General features: G+C 30.3%; 1 pseudogene; it reads left to right on the top strand.

The window, feature by feature from the left end:
- LOC129286317 (squalene monooxygenase SE2-like) overlaps positions 1-21,678 on the top strand; it is a 35,215-nt pseudogene extending 13,537 nt beyond the window's left edge.
- The last annotated feature ends 3,916 nt before the right edge of the window (positions 21,679-25,594 follow it).

Below are 25,594 nucleotides of genomic sequence, written 5' to 3'. Positions count from 1 at the left end.
TCTCCACAAGGTTAAGTTGACTTCAAGGTCGTGGAAGCCATAAGGCAAGTGAGGCAATTACCTTAGGCCTCCAAAAAAAAAATATTAATACCCCCTATATATATATGGGAGTAATTGATATTTGTATTATTATATATTTAGTTGTAGATGAAGTAGAATAAAAAGTATTGATTGTTTTTTCTAGTCGAAAAGTTATAATCATTCTCATTATAACATTAATTATCAAGTTGAGTCATTATCTACATAAAAAAGAATAGTGAGATCTATAAGATATGATTTACACTACATTAGCTTGTATTAAATTCCTTTCATGGTTTTAGTTTTCATTTTCTCCTTTTCTTATTCTAAACGCCTAAAACATTGACAAATATTATTATCAAGACTTTATGTAGTTTTAGACCATCAATGTGATATCTTAAGCCTTATTAAAAAATCTTGTTTATCATTTATAAAATTTTTATTATTTTTTCACATTAATCATTCATATTATTAGTCGTATTTATATCTTTTTGTTAAAATTTGTTGCCAGCCCATATCATTATAATATTCTATCTAAGATGGGCAATGAACACTTTGTCAACACTAATTTTCATTTAACTATTGAATAATTTAATATTTTATTAGAATCACTATATTATAAAAATTTAATAAATAATTTTGTAAAAATGATGGAGTGCTTTTTTTTTTGAAGGAACAATTACACATGTTAGGTTTTACTAATAATTTTGCTTTTGGCTTCAAGATATCTTCACACAGCCCTGGTGACTTAAATAGAAACCATACCAAATGCATCATCTAAGAAGAAGAATAGAATTCATAAATTATAGAATTAAAATAAAAGTCTTTTTAATAGACATTTTATCAAACACGTATCACGCATTAATTCTTAAACTCAAATCAAACATGTTTCTTCTTTGATTCCAACTCCCAAAAACTTTACAAAATAGATATTTGAATCAAATGACCTCCCAAATTCCATAAAAGATGATTTGCTTCCAATGATAATTTATTTAATTAGTAAGGAAGCATCATATATATCAAGATCAAGCTATTATATAACAAGACTCTCTCTTAAACATTCTATCAAACACTTCATGGAGCATTTGAACCTCAGCTATAACCAAGCTTCTTCCTATATAATTCCATTTTCCAAAAATTTTCTAACGTAGACATTTAATTAATCAGTTGTCCAAGTTCCATTAATCAATAAATCAATTAATCTTAATTCAAGAAAAATAAATCCTCATCATCTATATTATTCACAATAGCAAAGAAAGGAAGGAAGATTTCACAATCTCAACCCACAAATGCTCGTGCAACAACAAAGAAGTGAAGGAAAAATTACCGCCACCTTAGATCATCCACAACACGAAAAGGAAGGAACAAAAAAGGGGGCGATAGAACAGGGGAGAAGAAGACAACTACAACCCCAACTTTACAGCATCTTAAAATAGAATCTCAAACATTAAAAACCCCACACATTTTGAACAAACCAACTAGGAGGAGGAAAGAGTGGTGCACCCCATAGCCACTAGAATGGCGGGCGACCCAAAACCATTAGGAACAAGGCAACGTTGCTGAGCAAAGAAAAACCTATAGCAACCACCACAACGGCCAGAACAAACAGAGGGGAGACACACGATGGACAGAGATGATGCACTTGTCGACTGCAACCTGACTGGAGAGAAGGAAGCTTAATGATGGTTAATGAAAAGAAGAGAAGGAAAAAGGAGGAAGCATGATGTCGGTGAAGAGAGGGAAAGAAATAGATGCTAAACGATGCTATGCTTTTAGCATAAGAAGGGAAAAAAATATTTGATCAAAGAACAATTGGAAAAATTATAGGAAAGGCCCTGAAATTTTTGTTATAACATAACATGCAGGGGCATTTTTTTGGTATTTTTCCATTATTAAAAAAATAATATTAATCTATTGCTCGAAACAATTTGGACTCTGAACCTTTAAGTAAGGTACTTTAATAATTACAGTAAAATACACTGTCTACTTGTTAATAACTAATTAAAATAAAATATTAATTAGGAGAATTTTTTAAAACAAATTTAAATTTTGGGTCATTACAATTACTCTTAAATATTCAAAAATTTTAAAAATTATACTTTTGTAACATTGGTTGTCATGTACCAGTCCCATGTTAAACAAAATTAATTTGTGACACAGATTTTGCAAATTATAGTTGTATCTTGTCGTATACTAACTCACTATATATTTACCATAACTAATTACTATTCCCTCTGTCTTCAAATAGAGGAGAAAATATCAATTCGTATAGTTTAATAAAGTCAGTGAAGTATAAAAATTATATTTGAAATTAAAAAAATTAGATTAAATTATCCCTGTATTATTATGAGAGACATTTGGGAAAATGTAATAAATGCTTCTTGAAATTTGTAATTTTACTTATAACTAAAAACAAAGAGATAAATGATAGTTTTTATCATATTTGAAAATGGAGAGGAAAGGCAGTCCTCATCACTTACTTCACTTTATTATTTTGCGTCAGCCTAACTAGAAATAAAATGAGCTATTTAGAAAAAAAATCTAGGATATTATCTTTGTATTAGCCAGCCAAATTCAAAAGGCTTGTACATTCTAAATCATTCTAGGTCATCATTCTCCCCGAAAACTATTATGTCATTTAACTTAGGAATTATGTTGCTTGGGTGATACGGAACAGGGATGAGAAAGGGGAGAGAAGAGGGAGCGAATATAAAAAAGAAAGAAGGGATCAATAAAGAGAATAAAGAAAGAGAAAAGTCAAAGGAGAGCCAAGATAACAACAATTATAATTCAATCAAATGTGGCATATACAAAACAAATATGCTAAGGTGCTATTTATAAGCCTCAACCTTAACTCTAGAATTAAATGCAAGAAATTCTTAAAATCTTAAAATTAAATGAAAAGATAATAATAATTCAAATATTATGACAATTAAAACAAAATATTCCTAATTAATAAAATATTCTAATAAAATATCTTTGATTTTCCAATCTTCTCAAATATTTAATATCTTCAATTTTTTTTTTTCTTTTTCTTCCCATCATTGGGTCTCTTGTGACCGGGAGATCTATTTGGATCTTACTTAAATTAAACTTGTGAGGATCTACTATGATCTTTAGATTCTACAGTGACTCCATTATATTGCACTAGGATCTACTGTGACCCTAGGGATCTATTGTGATCCCTCTTGGGTGTGACAGAGAACCAGAGGACTAAGTTGTAAAATAACTTGCCTCTACTCAATCCAGCAACTATAATGATTATTCTTCAAGATTGATATCAAATGGACACTATAACTCTATTGGCATTACTTAATCCTTTCATCTCATTTTGGAATTCCCAACTAGCTCCAAAAAATACATCTAAAAACACATCTTTACTATTTACACCTTACCCAAAAAATACTCTTAATTGCACGCTAGTCCCTAGCTATGTTTCTAGCACTTGAGGGAAGAACTTCTAGGATTCCTACTCCACTAGCCCTCAACTGGGCTAAGTAGCATACTAAATTTAGACTTATTCTGGGACTATTAGATCCACAATTTGGAACGTTACAAGCATGATGATGCTTGATAAAAATTTATCAAAATTGGAAAATAAAACTAAATTTAAATTATTGAATTCGAATATGAGATTACTGATTCCTTAAGTACTTACCAGATATTCTAAAAAATGGATTGATATAAAAAAAAATAAATCTATAACATTTAAAATTGATCCATATAATCCAAAGAGGATAAGCATTGTCTGCTCAGTCGTTAAAACAGATATGCATTCAAATTGGACAACTAACTAAACAACAACAAAATATACAAGCCCAAAACTTTTCCGATTACTCTAAATACCTATGACCACTAACATTTTTAATATTGGCAAAACAAAAAATCATTGCAACATGGTGCAAAATCATATCCGATAGATGTATAGGCAACGGTTTGAGTATAAAACTTGTCCCCATTACCTCTAGTCTAAGGCAGAGAATTTTTTCACACTTTAGGCCATAAATCATGAAACTGTTTTATAGTAAGACAATGGGCGATAATTTTGGGACAAATAAGCAACAGTTCCCCCCTCTTTCTTATCATAAGAATAAACAACACTTAAGAACTATTGCAAAAATTTATAGTCAAAATTTATCATTTCCTTCCTCACCTGGAATTCAAACCCTAATCCTTTTAAAGAGAAGATGACTTTAACCACTTTTAAGTTATTTTGTTAAATTAAATTTTAAAATTTTCTAACTAATAAATGAAATTAAGAAAAAAAATAAATAAAAGAATATAGATAAGTATTCAACAAAATGAAAATAAATTTATATTAACAATAAAATAACAAGCAATAGTTTTTAAATGTTTCTAAAAAAATATAAATAGGAAACAATTTTGAAATGTTACATGAAAAGTACTTTAAAATTGTTGCATATTCTACTTTAGAAAATAGTTTTCAAATGTAGCCAATATTTATTACTTAAAGTAAGAATTAATAACAAGATGCAAAAATTATTGCTTATATGCACATTAAGCAACAGTAACAAAAAATCTTGCCAAAGAAAAAAAATTGTTGTTGTGATCTAAAATAAACATTGCAAGAAGAATAATTTAAACAATGCAATTCAAATTCCTCACATTTTAAATTTCCCAGAATTCTGTTGTGCAGCAATTTGAAACAGAAAAGAAATTATAAAACAAAAGTTGTCACATCCAAAAAAATAAAGTGAGGCTGACATAGGATATATATTCAAACACATATCCCTTAAACCTTAATTCAAAAAAATGCCTAATTATAACCATAAATCTATCTATCATACACAGAGTAAGATTATTTAATATAAGTTTTATACGATAAACAAAAGTAATAAATTTCTAAAGGAATTTTCTCTAGAAACTCACCTAAAAACGTGGCTAAATAACCAACAAATGTGGACACCAGTCTACGAGGGTAAATAACCAAGCATAGCGCTAAAGTCACAAAACGATCAAGCACAGCTAAAAGCCACGAAACAAGCCCAAGCACAAGGCCTACGAAAACAAGCGTGAGTATAATGTTCATGAATTACCATTCCTCTGATCCACATGCATTGGCCTTCACACAGGGTTAGCACCCCCTACAAACACCCTACTAGTTAGGTGTACCATAGCGCGTCAAGGGCTAACTAAATTGTCGTTAGCAACCAGCGTTCTAATTTGGTCCCACATTTAAATCAAGCATACATGGGTCAATAAAACCAATATACTATCTCTTTTCAACATTTCTCATCATATTTAGCATAAATGAATTCAACTATATATACCCCATGCATAAATCATGATAGTTAAATCATTCGTTAAACATAAAATCAACATTTTCAATACGGCAAATACTTTAAAATGTTCAGTTGAAAGATAAATCAAACATATTCTTTATAATATAGTAAAACAAAAAAAAATATATTTCCATGTGTGATAGTTGATAATAAAATTAAGATTATGAACCAAAATAAATAAATACATAAATAAACAAATTAAAATACTCTGTTCTTTGTTGGAGGAAAAAAAGTTATATAAATAACAGCGATCTATGCTAAATCAATATTTTTTATGAAAATGAATTTGTCAAAGAGTCATTGGGATGCTATTCACTTACCTGGGATATTCTCAGATACACAACTTACTCCTAATCAACTACTTTTGTAATATTGTCCAATTCTTAATTCCCTAATGTGCAAAGTATTACCATTGTTATATCTTTTGTACACTATATACACCCAAAATTTCAACCAAACTAATCATATGGCGAGGGGTTATGGAGTAGATGAAATATAATATGCTGATGTTAAACACACAGCATAAGCTTGTTAATGTTTGTCCTTGGAAAAGACCTAAGCCAACTTGAGTAAACAAAGAACAAAATAACAACTGCACTTTTAAATGCATTACCATTTCAATCCTAATTATAATAAAATTGCAATCAAGAACCACAACAAGTTTTAGCATGTAAATGACGCTTTTTTTTTTTTTTTAGAATCTAAATTCTAGGCAATCATACTAAGAGCTTGTTTAATTATGTTTTTTTTTTCCAAATTTCTAAATAGCTTCATTTCTAATCTTTCATTATAGAGGATAATTGTCTACAATAATAATTTAATCAACAATAATACACTTCTAACATTTACTTGCTACCATAGACTAACTTTTTTTCTATCAAAACATTTTAACAAACAGCTTGTGTGCAAAAATTTCCAACCATTCAATCAAGTCCTTACTCCTTAAATCACATACCCACAAAATTTCAAGTATCGTCACTCGATTTACATTACTCCCGAATTTATTTCTATATCAAAATTAAATTTTAAACCCAATAATGATAGGATCCAAATCCCTCACACATACTACAACAAGTGGACAATAAATGAGGGAGCAAAAGTGCTCTCCATCCTCAGGGACATAACAAGGGGAAAGAAGAAGAGTTTAAAACATAACCATACACTAATTCACCATAGGAAAAGAAGGAAGTAGCAACGATTTCACATCCACACCAAAAACAAAGGTGATGCGAATAGGGGAAGAAGAGAACTTGTAAGATGAATGGTTATATGCAATGGTGAACAGATAGCAAAGAAAGAAAGAAACAAGAACCAATGCTCCCTTGCTGACACCAACATGGGAAAACATCAAACAAAGAAGTAGAAGAAGGGTGTCAGGTGCACGAACCAAGAAAGAGCAAAGAGAGCTGGTAAATGCGAAAAAGATGGATAAAGAAGAAGAACCGATGGCTTCAACACCAACATCCTAAATGTGCAACGGCAGCCCTTTAAGTCACTTACTCATCCATGGCAGACAAGAAGAATGGTGATGGTGAGGAAGAAAACTCTTGAAGCTTAGTTTAGGTCTATAGGTGGAAATAGGTTAGGTTGAGTTAGGCTTTGGCAAAAAGGCCTTAGCCTATGTGGTAAATTAGAAGCTTTAGCATGACCTGAAGTCTGCATAAGGCTTTTTATAGCTCAGGCCTAAGCTTATTTAAAACTTGGCCTAGCCTACAAGCCTATTTAGAAGCTTACTTAAAAGTAAGCCTTTAAAAAATGCTCGCATTTTAGTTTTAAACTTCTCAAAATATACTTTTATGACTATTATAATATAAAATATATAACCTGATTTATTAATTATAATATATAAGAATTGAAAGGACTTACTAACTGCAATATAATATAACAATAAAGTGATAACATTAAAATTATATATAGGTCAAATATGATTAAAAATATAACTAGAAGTAGTAAGAATAAATTGATTAAAAATCATATGGTAAATTGATGTATTTTTGATATAGTAAATAATAAATAATAGGCCAGCTTGTTGGGTTCATAGGCTAAGCTTTAAAACAATAGGCCTAGCCTATTTGACTATATAGGCTTAATTAAGGCTTGAACCTGGCCTAAGCTTATTTAATAAGTAGGCTAGGCTAAGCTTGAAGTAGACTAGGCCGTAGGCCCTTGTTAAGGACATGGCCTATTCCCACCCCTATTTAGGTGCAAACTGAATCAAAAATTTGAGGAAAGCTAAGTGGATATAAAATCTGATGTTTGGTTTTTTTATTTTTCCTTTGTTTTCCAACTTAAGGCTATTTAGTTATTTTAGACAAAAGCAAAATAAAATTCCTCTCAACACAAGGAGGGTTCGAACTCAAGACTCAATAGGTAAGCACTAAAATAATTTCCACTAAACCACAATACCTCTTATTAAATTTCCTTCCAAATATTATAAAATATGTTCATTTATCTTTATTATTTATAATTATATTTTGGGTAATTACATTCATTCTCTTTCTCTCCCTCTATTTTTTTTGTTTGGTCCCTTTTTTTACAATTATCAATTTACTTGGTCCAATTAATTGTTTATTGCATATTTTAAAAATTCGCTGAGTCAACTCTTTTTTTTATTTGCAAATTCTCTAAAAAATAAAACTTAACTAGTGTATTTCTATGATTTAAAAGTGTAAGCATTTTTTGACACTAGTTGTAAATTGTTGGAATAAGGACCTATAAATGTTGGATGAAGATTTATAATTTATCATACTATATGAAAAACAATAAATTGAAAAAATAAATGGGTTGGTAAGTTAATCCATTTAACCTGCCAACCTTCAAGGGTTGGATTGGGTTGGGTTAGAATTTTTTTAACCCATATGAAAATGTGTTAAACTCAGGCCAACCTACATTTCCCCTAACCCATATGCAAATGCACAAACAACAATTACAACTTCACAACACAATTACCACATACTAGTTCTCAAAACTAGAGAAACTGATACCAAGTTATAAGGTCTCCCTTATTATTCGACCATTAACTCTCAAATTTGAGGTAATCAAGGGTTAAACCAAATAGATTACTAAGTTTGTAAAAATTTATAATAATGGGATCCCATGTTTTCAAGCTCAAAAATACTCTAATATACTTTTATAATTGAAAAATAATAGTAGAAAATGTCTTCAGAAGCATGGGATGCTAATTTATATCAAAACACTTTCATTTTAGCAGAAAAATGGCAAAACAGTATACGAAATTAGAAGTGCACCATGGCATGTTCTTCTCTGTGCCATACACCTATGTTGTGGCATATTGCACAGGTTGACATCATCTATTGATGTCAAATGACAGCAATAGGGGTAAACTTTCAATGCACCTCATTTCTCCATCCAACATCCAATTGAGATGATTTAGGTGTCTATAGAGAGCTTTCTCCTAACCCTAGCTAATGGCACTAGTTTCACAATCAAATTATTTCTTAATAAAAAATTGGACATCTATTTTTCAACTCACTCTTTTTTCAATCAAAAACACAAATTGGGTATTCCAACTTCAATCCAAGTGTCACAAGCCTAATTTTTACCCTAGACCTCACTCAATAGACTCACGGACACCTGTGCAATACACCACATCATACAAATGACATATCCATCATATTTTCAATGTCCAACCCCTTAATAATAAACATTAAAGGGGGAGTCTCAAATTCCTAAATTATCATATCATTCAATCATCAATCACATCCTTACTCACTCCTACTTACGCTAGTATTTTAACCCTTTCTAGATTTCACAATATAATACATATGCAACCTAGGGCCCAAAATATATAACTAACTAAAATTCACTTTGTGCAAGTAAGCATAAATATGATGTGTCCTAGTTGGCAATATCACAAATAGCTATACACATAAATTCAAAATAATTGAGGCATAAAAATTAGGATAAATGTCCTAAGCATTTCCTTGTTCCTACCCTAATGACCTAGCTCCCGTAATATTAAAGAAAGAGGGGCAAGTACAACCACTTAGTAATTAAGGTACATCCAACTTATGCTAATGCATATCAAATAAATTCAATGCATTTGGCAAAATATCATCTCGCTCATGTCATCCATATTAATGATTCCATTGTCACAATTCACAATATCATTTTTCTTAAATTCATAATATCCATTTTCACAATCATGACATTAATCACATATTATCACATGATTCAATATAAGGGACACAAAATAGACAACCATGTGCCCTTTCCATCAATATGCATGATCACACCTTTTTTATATATTCCTTATGCCTCTAATATGAAACCGTGGGCTATTTCGTAATGGGTTCATCCATGTGATGAGACTAAATTAGCCATTCATGCATGAGAAGCTACCTGGCCAAGGTTGCTTGACTCATATGTGGGAAGCCACCATAGCAATTCATGCAAACTATCAAGCTTCAATAGTTTAGAATGGGACATTATTCATTGAAAAATATTTTTGGTCTTAGATACTCAGTTGATCATTGTGGGGTTTACTATCAGGGTTGAAGAGTTGAAGTGTTAACCACTAAATTAAAGTGGAGGAATTTGCAAACAACCCTCTTTGATGTAAACTAACTTGAATTTGTAAAATATATTTTGTAATCTTGTTTTAGGTACTTCACATGAGCTATAGATAGGATTCTTGTTTGACTATCTATATTATTGGTCTGCTAGTAGGAGCTAAGCTCCTTGTTGTTATTTTGTTGTGAAAATGTGCTATTGTAGGATTTTTGGGAAGTCCTATTTTTAGGGAGTTTATGTCAAAATTCATTTAGAAATTTATTACTTTTGTTATCATAGAAAGCTTATATTAAATAATCTTACTCTGTATGATAGATATATTTATGCTTATAATTAGGCATTTTTTGAATTAAAGCTTAAGGGATGTGTGTTTGGCTATATATTCTATGCCATCATGCCTTATTTTTCAGATGTGACAACTTTCTTTTGTAATTTCTTTCCTGTTTTGGATTGTTGCACAACAAAATTTTGGGAAATTTAAGATGTGAGGAATTTGAATTCATTGTTTAATTCTTCTTCTTGCAATGTTTATTTTAGGTCACTACAACATTTTTTTTTCTTTAGGCACGAGTTTTTGTTGCAATTGTTCTAAAAGAGTTGCCTAATGTGCGTAACAGCAATAATTTTTGTATCTTGTTATTAATCCTTACTTTAAGCAATAAATATTTAACATTTGAAAAATATTTTCTAAAGTAGAATAGGCAACGGTTTTAAAGCACTTTTCGTGTAACATTTCAAAATAGTTACCTATTTATATTCTTTTTAGAAACATTTAAAAACTATTGCTTGTTATTTTTTTTTATTAATATACATTTATCTTCATTTTGTTGATTACTTATCTATATTCTTTTATTTATTTTTTTCTTAATTTTATTTATCAATTAGAAAATTTTAAAATTTAATTTAACAATTATATATATATACACACATATAATGTTTTGCATTATAATAACTAAATATCAAGTTGGAAAAGTGGTTTAAGTCATCTTCTCTTTAAAAGGATTAGAGTTTGAATCCTAGGTGAGGAAGGAAATGATAAATTTTGACTATTTAATATTTTGGCAATAATTCTTAGGTGTTGTTTATTCTTATATGATAAGAAATAAAAAAAAACTGTTGCTTATTTCAATACCCAAAATTATTGCCTATTGTCTTACTATAAACAATGGTTTTATGATTTATGGTCTAAATTGTGAAAAAATTGTTGCCTTAGATTATAGGTAATGGTTTTTAAAATGTGTGATACATTTTTTTTCTACAAATAAAAGGAGTATAAGATAATTTTAAAAGCTCAATGAACGTATAAAAGATGTCATTATTTTCAATTCTGACAAACGGGAATCAATTCCCTGAAAATATGCCGAAGGATATGAGAAAGTGATTTTACTTAAACAAATTGAATCACATAATATTCATGGAAAATATCTTTGAGACTTGAGACTACTTGCTCATCTCTATATCCTCTCCACTTTTTTTTTTTCAACCGTTGGTTTCACATTAAAAACCAAAAAACAAAATCTAGAAGTTTCTAAATTTTATTGGCCAAAAATGTTTGTAGCAAATTAGATTTTAGATGTAGTCATGCATTTGAAGAGTGTGTGAGTGTGACACAAAATAATATGGCCATGAATAACAGGCATCCATTTCGTATTTATTATCTATTTTCTTTCTATATTTCACCAAATGTATGTGTATTTTATCTTTGTGAATATAAATGGGTCGAGTCATACATTGGAGAAAAACCGTCAAGTTATATACTCCATCGAGTCCAAAATACTAAAGAAAATATCCTATTAATTGAATGCCATTAATATTTTGCAAAATGGAGGACACTTTGCAAAATATTAATGGCATTCAATTATTTTTTTCTACAAATACCCTTACTCATTGTATCGTAAAAGAGATTATATGAGAAAAAAATAAGAATAATTAAGATAGATTGATTTTATTTGAAAGGTAATCTTGGAAAGTTGTGATAATTTTTTTACCATTTTATATACTACTTTTCATAATTCCTGTAAAATAATTAAAAATCTCGTATATTTTGAACTTGAGAAAATATGTATATATAAAAGTTGTAGAAAGTCATACTTTTCAGTAAATTAGAAAAATAATCCATATACCCAAGATTTCATAAATATATATATATATATATTCCTCCAGTCCTACTTATAAATTATACTTTTTGTAATCTTTTTTATAAGTCATATTTTAGAGTTTTCTTGTTTTTCGTACCCTTTGATGCACAATTCCAAAAATACTCTCCAACAAATTCTAAAAAGAAGTATATTATTTTAATTCCCAAGAGACCTCCTCTCACATATCAAATTACTCTTTTTTAAAATTTAGGGTAAAATTGACAAGTGAATTAGTTTTATGACAACTTTATTATTCTAACTAATTCACCTTGATTTTAGTGAGTTAGGTAGAACTTAGAAGTGATTTATAAAAAGAACTAGAGGGAGTAAGTAATTAATTAATTTTGTCTAAAAATTTAATGAGTCTAACTTTTATTCTTATTAAATATATATATTTTAATAATATATTTTCAGTCTCTAATATTTGGTAGGAGTAAAAAAAATTTATAATACAAATTTAATAATATATCTTTTAAATAGAGAAATTTTTTTTCTTATTTTATAAATAGGATCGAAAAGAATATAGACCAGGATTTAAAGGCCAAAGAGACGAAAAAGCACATGACTCACTCAATTAAAAAGAATAAAATATGAAACAGGAAAAACACTTCAGCATTAAGATGCACAAAAATCTCAACCAGTCTTGATGAACTACGTGTGGTGGATAGGGAAGCTGCTTTCAATCCCTATGTAGCAGTTGACTTGGCATCCTGTGATCCTCAATATGGGCCTTGAAAATTTATTATAACAGGTACCGAACTTCTCAATTTAATGTTTTAAAACTTCTATGCTGATGAACATGTCGTTTTCTAAAGAAAACTCAATTAAGTAGCTCTCCCTAACATAATGTTAAATCCTGAATCTAAAAAAAAAAAGGTGTTCTGCAAATAAAAAAATATTTCCAATATATTAACTATTTTCTATGTTACTTAATTTTCAATCACTAGAACAGAAAAAGCTTTTTATATAGGTTAAAAATCACTTTTTACATCAGTTTTAAAAGAAATGTTGATGTAGGAAATGTAAAAAATAAGGCTTTTTACATTGGTTGCACAATCGATGTAGAAAGATGAAAAAAAAACAAAAACAAAACAAAAACAATTCATTTTTCACATTGGTTGTGGTGACAACTGATGTAAAAAAATTAACTTTTTACATCGATTGTACACAACCGATGTAAAAAATATAGATTTTTATAAAAAGTAACTTTTTACATCAGTTTTGACTTTAACCAATGTAAAAAGTTAAATTTTTACATCGGTTATGACCACAACCGATGTAAAAAGTCTATATTTTTTTAAATATTTCATTTTCTTTTACAATTGCCCATCCCTGTACACGAAAAATGCCACAGCTAGACAGCAAATTTTATTTACAACAATCAAAATTTCGGCTCAAATCACAATGTTGTTTAATTGTCTAAAAATAACAACTACCTAAGATAATTCATATAAAGTATACAAAATTTTATATCAACTATCAACACTACAAAAAAAAAACTAAAATTTGCCTAAAAACTAACAAACATATTAATTGTGTACAACTACCTATAAAACTCACAAACTTTTCACAAAATGAGTTGCCCAACATATGCGGATATCTTCAATTTCATCTTTTAAAAATGGATCCGCATTGTCGAACATCTAAAAATATATTTGCAAAAAAGGTTTATTAACTAATCTCAAATATCATCATAAAATAAAATTTTTCAAAATACATTTACCTCTACTGTAAATTTGATCATGCCCAATGTAATGATGTTGAGCATATGTCTCATAACATATATGCTGTACTAGTTTGTCTTCAATGGTTGTATATGACTCTGTAGAAGAATAAATCATAAGAAATCAGTAAGAAATCTTAATAATTGAACAAATTCACAAAGTATAGGCTTACTTACCTTAGGCTAGAGCCATGTGGGGTCCTTAAGCTCATGTCCGTGCTTTTTCAGGACCACATTTTAATATGTTTTCATTACCTTGTGATCAAAATCACCAACTTAGTAACTAATGTATTCAGAAAAAATTAAATTGAATAGTTTTCTACAAGCATACTTATAAGTCTATCGTCTTCTTCATATCTTTCCCAACTTTGTAATGGAGGGAGCATAAAAATACAATAGTGTTACTCTTTATTGAAAAAACAAACAGCTGCCAGTGATCCCTAAAAAAATATGATGAGCTAGAGTAAATCCACATTAAAAAATTATTAATTGCAAATTGATCCTTATGAATGCACGTATGGAGCCATGAAAACATCCTTCTTGACTTCAAATATTTTTTTGCTGGAGGTATTCAGCCCTTAAATCAGGAGTATTCCCTTTCTCTATCATATGATGTGGGTAAAGGAATACGAACTTATTACTTTTGCCTGATATGATACACAAACAATGGAGATATCTACAATAATACAATCATCTTTCTTTACCAAACTTGAAAATTAAGTTAATTATATTAAAGAAAAATATACTCACATCATAAATAGCTCAATCTTTGGTGTAGTAAGCTGACTTCCTAATAGAAGCTAAAGCAAATCTTCCTACTCAATCATCACTGTCTTGTTCTTCTTACCTATAATGTCCAAGTCCATTTCTAAAACTTTGTCTTGGAATGATTTATCATATGCTATTAAGATCATTCATTGGAGTGGAGACAAGAAGGGTTTTGGAAGTTTCGATGAGGGATGTTTTAAGAGATTCAGTGAGGGAAGCTATTAATAATAAAAAGGAGTAAGAAATAGTTAATAAAAACACATGTTAAGAGAGAAGATATGTAACAAAATGTAAGAAATTTCAAACCCCAACTTAAATTATATTCACAAGTCTCTTAGGCCATAGGATAAAACTACTAATTGCTTCGGCCACAGTCTTTACCTCATCAGTAGGGAATGAGACTAGTACATCTGGCACTTTTAAATCTTCAACCACCACTCTCACTTGATCATCTTAAATTTATCATCTTGAATTTTCTTATGATAGATGGTTGACCCCAAGTTGTGAACACTTCCATAAGTAACTAACCATATACCAGGGTCTTTCAAAAATATCTCACACGGTTGATTGATATTTTCACCCGAAGGACCCTCTGACACATGCCTAAGAACATTACTCCTTTTTGTGCTATGAAATCCAGGAGACGTATGAATTGTTTCAGCAGTTGTCTTTTATAGTGAGGTCATCATACTTATCATCTCCTCCTTCATTTTTAAAAGTCATGCTTTCATAAAGGCTTTAAATGAAGCTTCAATCTCTTCCTTAGTCTGCTTCCTCACATTAGATATCACAATATCAAGCTCCTCTCTAGTTACTATATCTCTTGATAAGCTGGGGTGTGTACGTGCTCCAAAGTAGTCTCTGATGCCCACACCTTGTCCAACACCCTTACATAACCCGAATGCTCTGGCTTACCTATAGAAACCGCCAATATATCATTTCTACCCTCTAGAAGGAAGCTTTCTTGGGCTTGTTGCTCTTTAAGAGCATCTTTTAACATAAAAAAATATCATAACTAATATATACAATTGTATAGAAATTTAAAGGGATAAGAAAAAATAATGTCTCACCATCCTCTCAGCAATCTTATGAGCCATCTCGCTTGTATAGCCTCCTTTCTTGTATTGATATCCATATCTCTATTTGTCCTCTCGAGAGACGGGGGATGGTGGAGAAAGGAGTATAGATTGATTGGATTTAGCTTCTTCTCTCTTCTTCTATTTTTTGGCCATCAAGTTATCATCAGCCCTAGCATAACCTCAATGAGATAAGGTGGGGGGCATTGATTCCTTCGAGCAATTTCTGGCCCTTTAGCTCATTTTTCCTATTAATAAATCAAATTTTAGATTTTATAAATGAAGTAAATTAAAACAAAACTTAAATAAAATAAAAATCAACTAACCAAAGCTTTTGCAAAAGTCCAAATCCTCACAAATTCTTTTCAAGTTTCTTCATCTAAGAATTGATATGTCTCGAGAGGATTGGGAGGAGCCTCACCCTTTTTGACGATGACATGTATATATTTCCTAGTAAGATCAGTCTTGAAATTTCTCCAACACTGTCCACAATACTGAATCAACTTGTGTCGACATGCTGGATCAGAAGGAACTTCGTAGGTGAGCTATAAGTAAAACATATAAAAGTGAGTTGAAATGATAATATATATCTAAAGAAATTTATTAATTTACAATGATTCTACCTGAATACTTTCCCAAAGTTGATTCTTTGCACATTTTGGCACATCAAGCCAGTCATCAAACAAGATAGTAACCTTAGTACATGATAAGAGTGCAAGATAACTATGAAATTTGGCCTTGTGTTCCCTAACTAGATTCCACCTCCGATCAAACTAGATCGGTAATCTACACCCAGCACTCCTACTCAAAGTCAAACCTCGTAGTCGTGTGCCATATCTACCCCTCCTCACAGATTGGCTCTGACTCAACTCCTCACTAGGGGTGCTCTGACTCAGCTCCTCATTAGGAGTGCTTTGAGTGTTGTTACCATGTCCAGTCTAATTTTTCATGTTCCTATTAATTCACACAAATGAAATTAATTAAGAATAATCATATATAAGATAATTAAAAAAATTAATTTGAGAAATTAGTTCATCAAATAATTTAAGAATAATTGCAAATGAAATTCAAAAACATACTTCAATTTAAAACAAACTTAATTCATATAGGAATATTCTCCCATATTCCTTCATAGTAATCACTTCTTGTGGCATGTTCATCATCTACTTCATCTACTTCAAAAATATCAAAGTTTGATTCATTCTTGTCATTACCATCAATTACCCTTTTTTCTTAGAGAACAATTGACCAATTTTTATTTGCCGGATCCGTAACATAGAAAACTTGTTCAGCTTGGTCTGCCATAATAAATGGCTCATCTCCATAAGTTAATTTTTTAAGATTAACCAATGTAAATCCTAACTTATCCTTCTGAATACAATTGATATCAATGCACTTGCATTTGAAAATAGGAACTCTAAATTTTGTATAGTCAACCTCCCAAATTTCTTCAATAATCCCAAAATAAGTCCTAGCTACTAATTTAGGTTTCTTATCTTTTGAGCTAGAGAAGTGCATGGCTTCAACTACTATCATAATGCCACTGTTTTGCACCGTACTATTGTCATCCAAGGACTTTGCTTAAAAGGAATACCCATTAATATCATATGCACTCCAACATATCACATCAAAGTTAGGACCTTCTGCTAACCATTTAACTGTATCAAAAATACTACTTTCATTTAACACTTTCTATTTGAACCAATCTATAAAAGTCCTATTGTGTTCTTTCAACAACTTTTGTTCAATTTTTTTCATTCGATAATTTTTTTGCTTTTAGAAGTTCTTTGTGATAAGATATATAATCCTAAACTTCATCAATATTATTCAAGATACATAAATGTATTTCTTGCAATTCATCACAACTCATACTCTTTACTGAAACCCCACATATGCCTTGACCTAATTACCTCTTCTCACAACGAGTTTTAGGAAGTTCAATTGGTTCTATATTCGACAAGTTATCAGAATAAAACTCCATAGCTTCTTCGGCAACATATTTTCAACAATTAATGCTTCAAGTTTGTATGGATTCTTGACATACTCTTTTAGTATTTTCATTATCTCTCAAAGTTTTCCATTGAGTACCCTCTCATCTGCATGCCACCTCAAGTTCTTTGCATCATTTGCATTTGCAAACAATTGCTTGAATCTTGGTATAATTGGAAGATACCATAAGACCTTTGCAGAAGCTCCTTTCCCTTTGTATCATGGTGTCTCACATTTCGAATACTTCTCATCCCCTTTAAGCTCTTTTTTATACAACACGCAATCATTAGGGCATGCGTGTATTTTTTTATACTTCATACCCATTGGGCATAAGATCTTCTTTGCATCATAATAATGATTTGGTAGTAAATTATGTTTTGGAAACATTACTTGAAGCAACTCTAGCAACTATGTAAAACTCTTGTTGCTTCACCCAGCTTTTTCCTTCAAGGTAACCAATTTTAACACCCTAGACAACAAACTGAAATTAGTGCATCCTGGGTATAAAGGCTTCTCTGCGTTAGTGCATAAGTTTTCATACACACGTGCTTGCTTAAAAGCCTCTTCTCTAATATATATTAAATGTGCTGGTGGTCCAGGAGGATAGCGTAGTTTTTAGTCCTTTATGGTCAAACCCCATTGTGGTTAGAAGGGGGAAAAATATGTGTGTGGGTTGTTGTGTGATGTATGTTGGATGTGTGTGAAATGCATGTGTGGGATCCTCTATTCATGTATGCTTCTCTTTTGCATTCCTTTATTTATCTCTAGTCTAGTTGGAGGCCTTACAATTAGAAGTAGGAAATGGGTGGGCCGAGCCTATTGGCTTAGTCCATAAGCTCAATATCCTAAAATAAATCATTTTTTGAAACTCAACTTTTATTTATAGGATTTAGGGTCGATCTCATAAGCAATTTTAAAGAATAGACATATATTTTAGAGTTTAAATTTAATTTTAAAATTGAAAAATATTTTTTTAGGGCTAAAGAAAAAATGAGTCATCCAAGTCTGAGTTTTTTTTTTTTAAGCTTATCAAAGCCAAGCTTTAAAGCTCATTTTTCTACAAAATGCTATTTTTTTAAAAAAAATTTGAACTCTTATAAAAATGATTTTAAACAGGTAGCCCATTAGGCCCGATTTTTATTTCCAGCTCTACTTATAATCAATATTTTTTTTAAAAAAAAAGTGATGTTATTATCAAATTTCGAACAAATAAATTTACAGTAGTTCTGTAGAATATTATAAATACTAAATTACATGCCATTCAATAGTAGTTTTGGTTTTGAAAATAAATTACGATTTCCAAAAATCTCTTTTTCAACTTCAATAATTTTTCAACATCATGTCGTTTAATTTCTATCTAGCATTTTCCTCCTTCATTACCAACTTTTTTTTTTGGGTATAATTATTTAGTTTTTTAGTAGAATTACCTGGTCCAAATTAAAACAATGAGCTTTTTTAGCATAGTTTTTCCATATACTTAAGTTTCAAACCCTTGATTCGGTTAATGGACGCAGCTTGATGTGCCGTCTCATTTTGTTGGTCTAGTGCTGGAGAACTGTGACCTTCCATATGCAAACCATGGGCATGTAATATTGGGTGATCCTTCTCCCATCCTATTCTATCCAATTAGTAGTACCGAGATTCGGTGTTTGGTCGACGTTCCCGGCCAAAAACTTCCTTCCCTTGCTTCCGGTGACATGGCTCATTACTTGAAAACCGTAGTAGCTCCACAGGTACATCATCAACACTACCGTACTTACAATTGCCTCCTCTTTTTCCCTTCTTTAATATCAACAAATTTTTCAGAATTTACATTGGACCTCGACTAATCAAGATTAAGTCAGGATGATATAGGTATAAAATTCTCCCCTATTAAATGTGTGATACTTCCACATCGTGTGATTATAGAATTGATCACAATTATATTTGTGTATGGTGAATCCCTCTAAAGTACCTTAAGCTATTTTAGTATAGGTGACAAATTTTAATTTGTGACTAATGTAAAACTCTAACATGATGTCAAGAACTTGGTTGATTTGGGACTAAAAATATTGATTAAAAAAATGAAGAGAAGTAGAAGAAGAAGATGCAATAATAAGGAAAATATTAAATATTAAATGTGTAATGGTCCCGGATTATGTGATCAGAAAATTAATCACCATGGTCGATTAAGATTCCATTTGGTTACTAAAAAATAATAGAATAAAATGGATTAAAAAAATTAAGACAAAAATGAGCTAATTCACCCTTCTTCTCATAGTAAGTATGATAAAATTCATTAATATATACTACAAATATGAGAATCATCACACCCTCTAAAAATATTATGAATCATGATTTCTAATCTCATGAACTAAATTACCCCTCATATTATGAATGTCTCACCGATCTCCTTTGATAATCTTATTTTTACCTTTACTTTTCCATTCCATTCCATTCATTTCTATTAACTAAATAGAACCTAAGTGTATGGCAAATTCTTCTACAGTAGCTTAAGTTATTATAAATGACAAGTCTTATTTTGTGATTAATGTAAAACTATAACATTCCAAACGGAAACTTAAACTTGAAATCCTGCCCAATGAATTAAACAATGACAGGTAATGTTGAACTCTGTTGTTGGTTTTGGCTTATTGCATTGTTTTTTGTAAACTAATTTCTGAGTGAATTGTTTTTCTTTGGAATTCAGATTCCTCCGGAGTTGTATAATAAGTTCATAGAAGCGATAGAGAAAGGAAACATAAGAAGCATGCCAAACAGGAGCATGCCTGCGTCTCCTTATTCCACACCTGGTGCTCTTCTCATGGAAGATGCCTTCAACATGCGCCACCCTCTAACCGGTGGAGGCATGACCGTCGCCCTCTCCGACATCGTCGTTCTCAAGAATCTTCTCGACCTCTACGTGATCTCCACAACGCCTCAGCTCTCTGCAAATATCTCGAATCTTTCTACACCCTTCGCAAGGTGATCGTCATTTGACGTTACGGTGAAAAAAACTTATAGAGAGCGCTCTTATCATGACATTTATAAGTACATAATCACCCTAAAAGATAAAGACAAAATTTATGGGCGCTCCAAAAAATTGAACCTACCAGAGTGCTTTATTGCAAAACACTCTAATATATTTGTCAGAAAATGTGATAGGTGTACTTCTCATTTCCCTTTTAAAAAACATTTTTTTACCTACTGCACAATGCATTACTAGAGTCAAACTTCTGCTGCAGTATCAACTTTGAGAGATCTATCAATGTGGCCCACACGCACACATGCACGTGCCCAAGAAAAAATTGAAAACTTAAGGGGCCATGGCATGAAATCTCATTACAATATCTAAATTGAAGGGTGTTTGATTTGCAGCCAGTGGCATCAACAGTAAACACACTTGCAGGTGCACTGTACAAGGTGTTCAGTGCATCACCAGATCCAGCAAGGAAGGAAATGAGACAAGCATGTTTTGATTACTTGAGCCTTGGAGGTGTTTTCTCTGAGGGACCAGTGGCCTTATTGTCTGGTCTAAACCCTAAACCTTTGACTTTGGTTCTTCACTTCTTTGCTGTTGCCATCTTTGGTGTTGGACGCCTGCTCTTCCCTTTCCCTTCACCACAACGCATTTGGATCGGTGCTCGATTGATTTCAGTGAGTTTTTTATTTCCACTTCCTTCTTAATTATATACATACATGTTATTCGTTTGCTTCTATTTATCAGTCACTTTTACCATGTTTTATTGAAATTACCAGAAGAAAATTCAAAACTCATTAATTAACTTTGTCTGAAAGTTTAATAAATTTTCAACTCCATCAGTCCTTATTAAATTTATACACACACCCCATATAGATTTTTTATTATGTTATCTATTGATAAATTAATTTTTAGTGTATAATAATAATTTTTTTAATTCCTTGTTATATGTCAGGCAGCGTCAGGTATCATATTCCCCATAATCAAGGCTGAAGGAGTGAGACAAATGTTCTTCCCTGCAGTTGTGCCTGCGTATTATAGAGCACCTCCTGTTCAACCATAGAATGTCACGTCACGCGATACCTAATAAGGTTATTATATATTATGGGAAAAAAAAAACATTGTGGTGGTGTATTTTTGCCCCTAGTTTAGAGGGAGATAAAACTGTAAAATTTTTAGGTAGAAAAGAGTTTTTTTGAATAATTCATGTTAAAAAATGATGGTTAAATTATGCATAACTTGCTACTCAAGTTCGGGTTATTTGTAGATATTTAACCTTAGTAATCTTTAAAAGTTTACCATGAATTAAACCTTCTAAATTTTTATATTTCTGTAAATAATCTTCTTGTGAATATGCCAAAGGATTTATATACATGTGAGTAAATGCTTTTAAGGATCGAGGAGTTATTTATGCATAAAACAAAGTTTTAAGGAGTTACTTCTTCAATTAAGGCATAACTAATGTATTTTTTTCCTAAAAATACCCTTAACAAATAGATTATTTAATATTTATTTTGAATGAAACACTCTATTAAATAAGAATAAATATAAAAAGAATATATAAGTGTTAGCTTGAAAATAATTAACTAGTTTATTAAGAGGTAATATTCAATGAAAAATGTCTTAATTATATTTTTGAATACATGCAAAAAGGGAAAAAAAAAGTTTAAGAGGTATTATATGAGAAGTGTTATATGTACTGTGTATATATGATCAGTCAAATTGAATTTGAACCATCTATATCTTATTATTTTGGAATAAAATTTGAGATATTATTTTTATCTTGAATATATTGCAAAGTGAAACGATATGAATATTTCAAGTATGAATTTATATAAGAATAATAATTTAAACATGACATATATAAACATGAAAAATACTAATGTTGTGTTTGGACGTAGAGGGAGATTTATTAGATTTGGATTTGAATTTAAGCTAAATCTATTATTTGAATTTATAAAAATTTACGAGATTGACTTTGATGCAGATCCAAATCTAAATTCATATTTTATTAACATTTTCTTTTAATTCTAAATATCTCATACACTTTAGCAATTTGAAATGTCATCCATTTTAACTATCTTGTTCTCTTCTTGAATATGAAATTGTTTGTTTGAGTTTACTCTACTCAAATAAAGAATTTTAAATTTAAATTTATTAGTCCAAATGCTACCCTAACTTGTTCAAATTAAATTTCAGCACCTACCCAATGTCATTTATAACTCTTCACAACTAACTACCTACGCCAGATCAATATGTTATAAATCAATCAACCTTGTGGAGGGAGGACAACGGCCTTGATGTTGATGAATTTAATGAATCAAACAGTACTTGATTTAAAAATAAAAGTTTTACAAAGACTATCTATCTTTTTGTCTTTAGTCAAAGTATAGTTTAACTCAATATTTCCTCTGTTTTAAATTATAAGATATTTTTATATAAAATTTTACACATCAATAAATATCATTAAATACACTTAACAATTTTATTTTTTAAAATAAAAATATAAACTTTTAAAAATATCATTCATTTAATAATCTTAAATCTAAACTTAATTAATATTAAGTATAGAGAGAGAAAAATGGTAATATTGAAATAAGGCTATTTAATAAAAATTTAATTTTTTTAAAGTGTCTTATATTTTGAGACGATAAATTTTCCTTTAAAATGTTTTATAATTTGAGACGAAGAGAATACCACATACTACTTTGGTTGCCAAGGCCAAAAAAAAAAAAAACGAAGTCAAAGAAGATTTCAAAACAAAATATACTATAGTCACTAGCTACATACACGAACTATGGAATCCTATAAAACACACAGGAGGAGAACAAACTCTCATTTTCCCTCCCTCCCTCCCTCCCTCTCTGTGTGTGTGTTTTTCCCCTCCTTTTTCCTTCATCACTCATGTATCAAAGTTTTCAACAGTTCTGATTTATTATTTTATCAAATGTTTCAATTATGTATTGATATTCTATTCTGATCTAAATTTTATAAAATTATTATTACTATTTTAAATAATAATATATAAATAAATTTAAACTGTTAAAATGTGATTTCTCTTTTAAAACTGAAAACTTTTATTAAAATATTTTACAAAGTGAATTTTTTTTTCAATTTTTAAACTATAGTTTTAAATTGTTCAGATAAACATTTAACAATTTGAACTTAATTATATATTTTATCTAAAATTATAATAATAATTGGAATGGAGAGGTTACTGTATCATAAAATGCCAATACCAATACCTATATTGGTTCATGATGGATTTAATTTGGCAAGTATCAAAAATTCCCCCACTCAATGAATGTCTCACATAGCATGAACCAAAGAGATTGGCTCTGCACAGTCGCTTTTGATTATCCCAGGCCTACTTCAAAGCCATGTTACACGCTCATAACTCATCACCCAAACTATGAATCACAATGGACACGAATTCCATAAAAGCTTCCAAGCAATTTCCTCTATGATCTCTCATGATGCTACCTTTAGCATCCACCATACATTTGCTGATCGCCTTAGCTTGAACAAGGAGAGTACTGACAGACGAGTTCCTGTTCTCAAACAATCTGTCGTTTAATTAAATAAAATAAAACATAATTTTATGAACAAATTGAATATGAGATCCCAAAAATTTCCAATTCAATGTTAAACAAACGACATATGCCAAACGATATTAAGTTATGCCATCCTACAATTTCAAATCCAAATTCATCCTATGGAAATTTATGCAATTTCAACACATTTTCTTACACTTTTTGATGAGATTGTACATACTTTTGATATATATATATATATATATTGAAAAAATGTGCATGTCTTACACTACTACAACTAAATTTCTTAGTGACTTATAGGAAATTTTCAAAACAGTATACTATACTTGGCATGAGAAAAAGTAGAGGAAAAAGTACATTTTGCCTTACTTGGCAAAGGAAAGAAAAATGAGATGGAGAGGAAACTGAGGGAAAAATAACATATTGGACCCACATGTTTCCTACCAAACTTTTCTTTTCAAATATAGAGAAATTTTACGAAGAAAGCTTTACTTCCAAATTTATCCATGAATATTTTTCATTTCTCGCCTCCTACCTCCTTCCATTTACATCCTTAAAAATATTTTTATTCCATTGATAATATATAATGAAAAAGAAAATTATATTAATAATATGTTAAAATTTTAAGTTTTATTATATCTAATATTTTCTACAAATAACAAGGTTACTATTGTCCATATGAAATTAACAAATTTTTTGTTCTACTGGATTTTTCTTGGTCAGCCAAGTCTAATGAGAGAAAATTGCATCTCTTCATTTAATTTCCTCTTCTCTCTATTTTCTCTAGTTAATCAAGCACTACATAAATTCCCTGTGTGTAACTATTAAATTCCTTTAGTCTAAGTATTAAATTTCCTATATGTGACTGTTAAGCAAGGGGATCGGAATTATTTGTCTTGTGAGCATTTAAGTCATTACATTTTTTCTTATTTTCAGTTGAAGCCTTGGTCCTGTAAAATAATTTTCTAAATTTAATGTCCATATCTAGAAATAACTTATCATTTTAGTCCTTGAGCATAATTACCCCCTGTCAGTTATAGATCGCACTTATAAATCTGTAAAATCTAAAATGATATGATATGATCCACGTAAATCAGTTTTAGGCGCATTTTGCTTTACTTAGTCAAAAGAAACATGATTCATATATTGAGATTTGAGATTTAAGGATTCAAAAAAAAAAAATAATGACAATTTGCCCGATTCACATAGGTATTAGAGGATTCATAACCTTAAAAAGAAAAACTATAAATAAAATGTTATTGTTCATTCATAACCTCAATATAAGTACAATGTACTAAAAAACAAGTAAAGAACAGTGAACAAGAAATGTTTATGATTTTCATATGAGATTTTATCAGTATCAATTGGTTATACATCCCTTTCACTTTGCTCTATTTTGCGTCTCATCCTACTGACTAGTGTTCCCTCGTACTCCTGCGCTTCCCTTTCTCTGCGTAATAAGACAACGTAAGATTTCTACACCACGGTTCCCCGCAAATGTACAGATAATCCAAAAGGGAACATTACATTTAG

Source organism: Prosopis cineraria, unplaced genomic scaffold (assembly GCF_029017545.1).
Source record: "Prosopis cineraria cultivar Desert tree isolate PC_DT_omini unplaced genomic scaffold, ASM2901754v1 PC11, whole genome shotgun sequence".
Lineage (NCBI taxonomy): Eukaryota > Viridiplantae > Streptophyta > Magnoliopsida > Fabales > Fabaceae > Prosopis > Prosopis cineraria.
Note: the sequence above shows the minus strand (reverse complement) of the source record. Positions and strands in the feature narration are given on the sequence as shown.